Below are 6448 nucleotides of genomic sequence, written 5' to 3'. Positions count from 1 at the left end.
AGTTTGTTGTGCAATGCATTTGGGATCATCATGTGTGTGTGTGTGTGTGTGTGTGTGTGTGTGTGTGTGTGTGTGTGTGTGTGTGTGTGTGTGTGTGTGTGTGTGTTTGCATGGCCTGTTTGTTGCATAAACTTTAATCTTGTCCTTACATCAGACTGACCAGGATGTTTGTAATTAGTGTGTCTAAACACTGAAATATTGTAACATTTCCACATTCAAACTAGAAATAAATCAGATAATTTTGCTTTATTTGAATTTTTATTCAAAATGCTTGAAAACAGAAACGATTTGGGACTATAGGCTCTTACATGTTTTGTGTGACATGTTCATGTAAAACTACATAGAACTGGTTCTGTATGTGACTACATGCTGCTTTGTGGCATCAACCACCTCAAACCACTTGACTGCCACCAACGTCCAGCTCTGCAGAACCATGTACCATGCAGTCAGAATGACTCATGTACCTTCAGTTCCATCAGAATATAACCCACACATGCACTTCAGCTTAGATTAATGCAGAATATAAAGACTCAGAAGCAGAAAAGCACAAAGATGCACAACAGTGGAACTACTGCAGTGTAACAGAATAAGCATGTTCTTATAGAATTGTAGCTCTTTGGCAGATGATAATTCTTATTCAGATGAACAGAGATGGTGGTGTCCTTATATAGACCTGCACTGTTATAAGACTGTGTTCTTGTGACAATGCTGATTATTCCCACATCCAGCATGCTTATAGGCATCAACTCAGTGATGTTCCTTAACACACACACACACACACGCACACACACACACACACCCACACCCACACACACACACACAGTGGAGTATTAATAGGCACATAACATGCATCATTAGTGGTTTCATCTTATTGGTTGAACATAGAGTACCAGCTCACAGTAATGTGCATGTTCACCTATTTAAGGGTTTTTGTTCGCCAATGCCACATCAATGGAGAAGAGAATACATTATAGTGACTTTACTTACTATGATCACTCAGGAAAATAAATCTCAAGAATGGTCTGCTTATTACCTTCTGCCACTGCAGTATCAAAATTATTCTCACTTAATGTATTTTGGCACAGTACACCAGCTACACCTCAAGCAGAGACACACGGCCTATGGCGGGTCATAAACAGTGCCCAGAGGCTCATGTGAGAATCAGCTACCTTCTCTACCGGCAGTGACCAAATGCCGGCAGTGACCAAATGCAACCAGCCCGTTCACTCTGCTGCCTTCTGAATGCTGCTTCAAGAACACCGGCACTCAAGAGAACACTGTCAGACTGAGGAGCAGTTTATTCACTAAAGACAAAAACCTTCTTAGTATGCTTATTGTTTTACACTTAAATAAATTCAGATGGACAGAAATGGTACGGTCCCTACAAAGAACAGAACAGTATGAACCTCCCTGTCCTGTGCTTAAGTCTCTCTGCTCCTGCATGCATTTGGAGATCAGGTCCAATCTTACACATGTACAATATATGAGCATCATGTGTAGAGAACACAGCTGACTGAGGTAGAGCACTCAGCACTCATGGCTCATGTTATGTATGTTTGTTATGTATGTTACTGCTGGGATGCATGCATGCTCTGTTTTAGGACTGAAGTGGATCCAGGTTCCAGACCGGGATTTCTGCAAATCCCTCTCCTAATTGGGATGCTGCTCCGCCCCAGGAGGATGGCCAAGGGGATATAAGGACAGCTGACAGGAGCAGAGGGGAGCTACTACAGGCCAGCAGCTGTAGTGGCAGCTTGGGGGCACGTTTGTTGCATTGTGCAGACTTTTGTGTTGCATTGGCCTGAAGTGTTGGCGTGGCTGTTTTAGTAAGGTTGTATTCATATGTGATCCTACATGTTATGTGGTGTTCTGTGTTGTCCTTCCTTCTCCTCCCTCCCCTCTGGTTAGTAGGAAGTGACTGCCATGTTGTTTTGGGTTGGTTTTGTCTTTGTTTGTTGGTAGGGAGATAGATTTGTGTGTTTTCTGTTTGGTATTAGATGTAGATGTATTTCCTTTCTAGTGTGGGGTTTGTTTATTATGTTGGCATATGTCACTTCTGAAACAATACCAGAGTTGTTTGGTGTATGTATAAGTATTTCTTTTTATATGATTATAATGACTTAAAGCAGGGGTGCACATTACGTCGATCGCGGAAGTGTCGGTCGATCGCGAAGGAATGTGCGTAGATCGCGTCACATAAAATAGTAGTAGATGAAGCATCTGCACTGACGGTTGTATTTTGATTGACATTCACGGTAGCCAATCTGCAATCCACTCAACAAATTATAAAAAAGTATCTAATACAATCACGCTAAAGTAGAACCCATGTGTGTTGTCTTTATTCAGTATTTAAAATTATTATTACCTTTGTCAGCTTGGACGCTGTTGTGGCCTATAGCCTAGAATGGGTCATAACACTCAGCACTCATGACTCCATGTCTCAGCATTCATACTCTTCATGTCTCAGCACTCATGACTCTTCATGACTCAGCACTCATGACTCTTCATGACTGGTATGCTCAGCAGATGAGTAATCTATGGCTACACAGTCACCATTGTATTGCAGACAGACTGCTTTATATCAATTGTGAAGTTTGCCTGACCCTTTGCACATGACATACATTATATGACATACATTATATTGCATTATATTTAAGTATTGGCCCACCCATTCAAATGATCGGAATCAGGTGTTCCGGTCACTTCCATGGGCACAAGTATATAAATTAAGCACCTAGGCATGCAGTCTGTTTTTACAATAATTTGTGAAAGAATGGGTCACTCAGTGAATTCCAGCGTGAAACTGTGATAGAATGCCACCTGTGCAACAAATCCAGTTGTGAAATTTCTTCACTCCTAAATAGTCCACTGTCAACTGTCAGCTGTATTGTAAGCAAATGGAAGTGTTCGGGAATGACAGCAACTCAACCACATAGTTTGAAGAGATCACCAACTTTCTGCAGAGTTAATCACTACAGACATCCAAACTTCATCTGGCCTTCAGATTAGTTCAAGGACATTGTGCAGAGAGCTTCATGAAATATGTTTCCATGGTTGAGCAGCTGCATCCAAGCCATACCCAAGCCATTCCCTCCTTCATCAACGCCTCGTTAGCAGGTGCAGGGAAGAACGACTGGCGACGCTTGCCCTTCTTCTTCTTCGAGGCGTATCCCGGCATTATGTTGGCTCATCTTTCTGTAATAACGGGAGGAGGCAGGCACGACGAGCGGATACTGTGACAAAGCTTTTATTTCTTGAACAATGATGAAGTGCGGCGCAGACAACACACGCACTCACACGCAACATTCACACTGACACGAGCTTTAGACAAAGACGAGCACAAGACATTGCGCGAATGCACATTTTACAGGTGATTAACACAAACCCTCGTGAGCTCGAGACAAGGCACAGGTGCGACTACGAACACACTCACAGACAACCCACACCCAAAGAAGTACATACATGGACATAACAGCACGTAGACAACACAACGACACACCCACAGGGAAGGGTCCGGAACTGTGACCGTGACATGCATGAATAGTCCATTTGAGCTACGTGCTAGTGATCAGCTTGCAGTTCTGTCTGATAGACAGTGACCCCAGAGTCATGCACGCTCATCACAAACCCCAGTGATTGCATGAAGAGGGTGGATGACAGTGGCACCTCAGATAACAAGAAAACTCCATCACTGGAGTCACAACTTAAAAGTTTAGAATAAAGTACTTTCTCAAGCTGTGATCTTGCTCATTTCAAGAACTAAGATAAATTCTGCATTATGAGAACACACCAAGCAAGGCAGGTTATCGTGTACAATTCAGTTCACTCAGATTCTGTGGGCTTTACACGTCAACAACAGTGTCACGGTACAGAGGCCCCCTGCTGGCTGCCTCTGTCAGCAGTGGCTGTATTTGTGTTGCTTTGTTGTGTTCCCACTCCTCAGGTGGGTGTTATTTATTTTTATGTTTAAGGTCTATTAATGTTGTGTGTTTGATGCACTTTATTGCTGGTTAGTTTTTGACCATCACAGGTTTATTTTGGACTTTTGTGTTAGTAAATAGCCATTTTTTTAAACTGAGCATTTGCTTCCTTTACACGTCACATAATCCTTTCCATCCTTTCCAGTGTCACATAATTTAGCAACACTAAAGGGGCAGTCATGGTCTGGCGGTTAGGGAACTGGTCTTGTGACTGGAGCGTCGTGGGTTCGATTCCTAGGCCATGACTGAGGTGCCCTTGAGCAAGGCATCTAACCCCAACTGCTCCCCGGGTGCTGGGCTAGGGCTCCCCACCGCCCTGGGCACGTGTGCACCACAGCCCCCTAGTAATCACTAGTGTGTGTGTTTGTGTTAATAGCACAGGGGTGGGTTTCCCGAAACCTCTTATGAAACGTACGAGGTTAAGAAGTACTTAGTGCTACGAACGTATCGGGAAACCCACCCCAGAGGGGTAAATGCAGAGGAGAAATTTTGATTGAAGTGAAAATCAAAATTGACAAATATTTCACATTTATTCTGCATGTGTTCCGTGTATTAGTAGATTAGAATTGTAACTGGAAGCCAGCACAGTGCTGAAATATCAGGATTGATGTGGATTTTTTAGGCTACATTTCATACAAGTTGGAGTTTATTTTTTAGGTCATCCAATAAGAAGACCTGTAATGAACCAACCAGGCAGACATGGATCAATTGTGGAATGTAGTAGTTTTAATTTGTGACGTGAATACGGAGTACTCGAACAGATGAATAACTCCGCAGAGTGTGTGATGTGTATGGGTGCGGTGGTCGAGGTCAGTATGGTCCAAGGTCACGCCGGGTAGACAGAGAGCAGAAGGTTTACGAGGACTAGGCTGGAAACGAGATCTGGAACGAGAACAGAGGTCAGTACACAGGAGATCAATCACGGAGATAGGAGGAGCCACTGCTAGCGCTCTGGCAGGCAGCCAGGATGATTACATGGCTGCCTGTGCCTGTCTGTGTGTCAGTCCCAATGTTTTTTCCTAATCCCCTTTTCCCTCTTGTGCCTTTCGTGTTTAATGTTCCAGTGTGTGTGATTGTGAACGTGCCCGTGTTTAATGTATTTTCCCCTGTCTTCCCAGGGAGGGTGTTCTAGAGCTGTTCGCAGCGGTTCCCACCATCGGGGGAGACGGCTCTCGGAGGCTCGTGATCCCGGCGGTTCCGGACCTGCCCGTCGGTGTAGGTTCGGGGATTTCCAGCTGCGCGGGATGCTCCGGGAGTAGCGAGCCCCTGGTGGCGGGCTCTGTCACGGTGACAGCTCCGGACCCTTCCCTGTGGGCGTGTCGTTATGTCGTCTGGACAGTTATGTCCATGTTTGTAGTTCCGTGGGTGTGGGTTGTTTGTGAGCGTGTTCGTAGTCTCACCTGTGCCTTGTCTCGTGATCACTGGGGAATGTATTCAAGCACCTATTTAATGTGTGTTCGCACAATGTCTCGTGCTCGTCTTCGTCTAAAGTTTCGTGCCAGCGTGAGTGTCGCTTGACCGTGCTTGCGCTACCGCGCCGGAGCTGCGTGTTTTGTGTCCATTAAAGTCATATGTTGCACCGTTGCTGTTGTCATCGTGCCTGCTCCTCCGCACGTCACATTAATTAATGCTACAAATGAGAAATCAGAGTCAATAATAACACTTTTTTTTTTTTGCAAGAGTTTCAGGTGTTACTGAAAAGCTTTCAGAATTCAGTAGAATATTAACAGGCCTCAGGATCAAAGCAATAGTACCTCAGTCTTATCAAATAAGAAAAAAAATCATTGTAAAACTGTAACAAACACAAAAGGATGTTGCCATTACAGAAATTACATTGTAATAATAATTACAGCATCGCTGTAAATAAACTTGAGAATGCGAACAGTTACAAAAATTAGCATAGGATATTAGCTTAAGGAAAGTAACATAAATGTTAGCTTAGCTAAATCATATCAATTAAACTCAAAATATGCTGTTTTATACATCAATATAGTACTAATGGACAAATTCAATTACAGTCAATGCTAACATGTCTTTTAATATCAGATAAAATAGTAACAACACTTGACTGACTGAGATACCCTGAGATATCATAACCTCACTGGTGTAACATAATTTACTAATACCAAATAAATGCTACGTCCTGCTGCTACAGTAGGCTACCACCGGGTGGCTTCAACAAAAAGATGAAAGACGTAAAAAGATTCACATGCTACAGAAGAGAATTATTAAATGATCACAGAGCTGCAAGGCCTCTATACACATGGATCCTGGGTATCGTAGTAGGTATGCCATCACATACAGTTAAAACACTGCAAATCTCACTGCTTCCTATTCCTCATTATTGAACATTATGGCGATTGAAGTTATGAGTGCAGCCTTCCTTGCAAGCTATTAAATTGTAAATATATTATTCCTAAAATTGAAATTCAGTCACCTATAAATGCCTATATAAAAAGTCTTCCAAC

Source organism: Brachyhypopomus gauderio, chromosome 1, assembly GCF_052324685.1.
Source record: "Brachyhypopomus gauderio isolate BG-103 chromosome 1, BGAUD_0.2, whole genome shotgun sequence".
Taxonomy (NCBI): domain Eukaryota; kingdom Metazoa; phylum Chordata; class Actinopteri; order Gymnotiformes; family Hypopomidae; genus Brachyhypopomus; species Brachyhypopomus gauderio.
This window is presented reverse-complemented; position numbering follows the sequence as displayed.